The sequence below is a fragment of the Zonotrichia albicollis genome, chromosome 6, assembly GCF_047830755.1.
Source record: "Zonotrichia albicollis isolate bZonAlb1 chromosome 6, bZonAlb1.hap1, whole genome shotgun sequence".
NCBI classification, from domain to species: Eukaryota; Metazoa; Chordata; class Aves; order Passeriformes; family Passerellidae; genus Zonotrichia; species Zonotrichia albicollis.
The window spans coordinates 41,092,355-41,096,253 of NC_133824.1; positions in this window are offsets into that span (position 1 = coordinate 41,092,355).

Here is a 3,899-nt window from a genome sequence, read left to right on the forward strand (position 1 = left end):
ATGTTGACTGTTCGGCCGTGCGGCGCTCGGCCAATCGGAGCGCGCGGGCGGGGGGCGCGCGGGGCCGCGGGCGCGCGCGAGGCGAGCGCGTGATGCGGGGCGGGGCGGGGCCGCAGGGGACGGCGCGTGCTCGCGCCCTTAAAGTGACAGCAGCGCCCCTCTCCTGCCCGGCTCCTGGCGAGGAAAGTTATCCCCGGGAACCCCGGGAACCTCCTGGGCTGTGTGTGCCGGCCCTGCCGGCCCTCCAGCAATGTCAGCCCCGCGGGAGAACCGGGCCTGTGACCCTGAGGCTGTGGGCCTGTCCCAAGCACCCACAGCGGTGTCACCCCATCGGCCCTTCATTGTCACCAGAAACCCTCAGCACTTTCTTCAGCCCCTGGTAGAATCAGAGCATCTCCACCACTTCACCTCTCTGACCCGTCCTCAGAAGGACACAGCCATGACAACATTCCAGCCGGGTGGGCTATCCACCATATCAGCAATGAGATCCCTGCACGGCTCAGGAACTGCCATTTGTCATGGAGATGATCCATGCTGGGAGAGGATCCAGGTTTCTGAGGCACCGTGCCTGGCCTGGGAAATGAGAAATGTTCTGCTGCTGCTGCTGCTGCCTTACTGCTCCTCCAGAGCAAAGGCGGTCAGGGCAGTGCCATCTTCGGCTGGGACACAATTCCCTGGTAGAGCAGCCAGGAAAAGCCCACTAACAGCCCACATTCTGTGTGCATGACAGTCTGAGAGCATTGGGCAATTTCAGCACCAGGAGCCTCTTCCAGAGTTTTAGTCATCTTTCACTCAATCTCACTCAAATTTCACTCAAAAAAAACAAAAAAAAACCAAACCACAAAAAAAAAAAAAAAAAAAAAAAAAACAAAAAACAAACCCCCCCCCAAAAAAAAAAAAAACCAAAAAAACAAACCAACCCTAATCCTTTTCTCCTCTCAGGGAGCTCCCTTGTTCTAAGATGTTGTCTCCAGGGCTGCAGCTTGGATTTCTGTAACACCTAGTGTTTGGAAGCAATGACACCAATACTTTAAAACAACTAGTCAATATATTAATGTTGGATTAAATAATTTACAGTAGGAATTGTAGGAATTTAAGTTACAGGCATAACCAAGGAATCTTTAATTAGATACCAATATTGTAATTAAAAAAATGAGATAATTTTGAAAGAACTGCAGGAATGTTATAGCCAGTTGCACAAACAAGCAGTTTTGGTGGTCCAGAGGATATGTTCAATGGAACGTTCCCCTTCTTTACATTGCTTCCAGCTCCCTTTCCCTGTTTTTCCAAACAAGTCTGTTTTCTAACATCAGCAACATTAGCAGGTTAACAGCTTCCTTGTATTTCCAGTAATCCATAATTTTGAAACCTTATTCTTGGTAGTGATTTTACAGGTATGCATTCATGGTAGTGACTATGCTTGATTCTCAGTGTTCCAAAGAAGAGCATAATGAACTCTGAGAGAAGGGCTTATCTGAAGGTATTCCTACTCCACACTTCTGTGCTTGCTGCTGGCTCATAGCTATCAAGTATTCTTTTAAGATTTTTCTGTCAATCTCCATTTTGTTAAAAGCCACTCAGATGCTGAGTACAACCTCCAGACTTTGTCTCCTACAAAGATGCCAGACAGGTGTGAGATCTAGCTGCACCTTTCTTTGCTTGTCTATCAAAGCAGACACACATTTCAATTACCTTACACCTCTGGATTTTCAGTGCCTGTCTCCAAGGGCATTAACTCTCCCATGGTCAGTGAGGGATTTTTGCTGACTGCTGTCTAACCTCTCGCAGCACAGTGCTGGACTCCATGACAGTGGATAAAGCCCAAGCTGTGGAGTCATCTTGCTGTCAGGTGCTGCTCCCCTGCAGGGAGCTGCACAGGGATATCTGCTGAATCACCCTGGCTCGATTTAAGCACCCAGCCTCACATGCAAGGGCTGGGAGAAGCAAGGAGGGAAGGGATTGTGCCAGAGCTGCCAAGCAGATGCACTTGACACTGCAGAGCAAGCTTAGGCTGAGGTCTGTAAGTGGCATTAAAACTGGTTGTGTCTTGTGCCCTTGGGTGGGTATTAATGGAAACTACTCTCACTGGGTGAGATGCCAGACATTCACAGCCTCATCTGAGATATAAGATTTCCTCTGTCAATGACTTTTCCTGCAGGGGAGGAAGAAGCTTGATCATTGCTAAGCAGAGCCTTGGCACTAAGTAGCTGATGTGCTTCTTAATTAATGTGTTCTGTCTCAAGGCATGTTAAGTACTATGCATGTGGTACATACAGAAATTGCCTTGTGAAATCACAGTGTAGTAAAATTCCTTCCCATATTTGTGTGGTAGAAGTTGTGTAATAAAGAGGCAGCTGAAGTTGGTCCAACAACTACCACCAGCTGAGAATGCTTCAACTTACCTTCCATTATTTTTCTACATTTTAAGCTATGCACTGTAGGTGACAGCAAATTGCTTATTTGCACACTTCAAATATACCAGAGCCTTTGTGCAACAGGAGACAGCAAATAAAAATGTTGTTATAAACAGGTCAAAGAGAATGCCATAAAGGTAATCAGCACTCACCAGTTGAAAGTCTTTGAAAAGATTGGTGGCATCAAGGTCACACTGAACAATTCACAGATTTTTTCTACCAGTATCTGAGCAAACTGAGTGATGGGAGGAATTTGTTCTCCTGAGTGGAGCAGTATTCACATTTGACATTAATGGGAATTTTCACATCAGAAAGGCTGAAAGGCACACTCTGAGCAAGAGACAAACAAATTTTGCTGCTGCCAAGTTTGGGCTTCAGCCAAGGGTGCAATTTAAAACAGAAACACCACTCTTTTATCTTCCCTTGCCATCTCTGAATAAATTCTTTGATAGGTGGGAAATGAAAAGCTCCATGTTGTCTGAGCAAGATGAGGTCTCTGTTCCCTAAAATTAAAATATTTTAAAATTCTAAAATTTTGCTATGAGGATTTTCATAATTTTTCATAATGTTTAGAAGATCATACTTCAGACTGGCATCTCTGAGAGTGTATATGCATACACAACCTTAAAAAAAAAAAGCATACACAAAAAACACCCCACCCCCCCAAAAAAAACCACCAAAAATTTAAATACTGTGTAGTCTGTCCTCTCCCTTTTCCTGGCTGAGTGAGACAGATGACTAAGACACTGCAGCCCATTGCTGTTGCATTCCCTTCTCCTGCTTGCCAGGTCTCTCTCACAAAGCAAGATCAGAGGAATCCTTTTAAGTGCCACCTTGAGGGATTGCCAGGGAATAGGCATTGTCTGTGCAATTCAGTAATCCCACAGATCAATTGGCACACCCACACTGAAAAAGTCATCTGAAGCAGCACATCCAAGCCTGGCTGCAGCATTCTTTGTTTGCTACCAAGTTTTCCTTCAGCAGGATTTTATGCATGCTGAATTTCAAAAAACATACTAAGGGAGGGAGGAAGCAGTGTGTGAATGTGGGAAGCATACAGAAAAACAGGAAAATAACCTTTGGAAAATGTGAGTCTGAAATGCTCCCAAGATCCCTGCAAGGAGAGTTGTCCCAGAAAGAAAATGAAGCATTTAGGAAAGAAAAAGGGCATTTAAAAAAAACCTCATTCTTTTATATTGATATAATAATGGAATTGGATTAGGTTCTACTAAAAACAGAGAAGGAAGAGAAAAAACAAAATGTAAGGGCAAAAGCCAGGATTTTATCATGGAGATGTCATAAACTACAGCCCAGGACAGCCATGGATCAACAGCATTTTCTCCACTAACCCACTTTAAGTAAATGCTAACTCAGATCACTGAAAACAACTTCTGTATTCAAATTCCTGGCACTATTTGACATTAAGCTGCAATTTCAGAAGCAGTATAGGCATGTCCCATGCATTCAAAAATGTCCTGAGTGCAC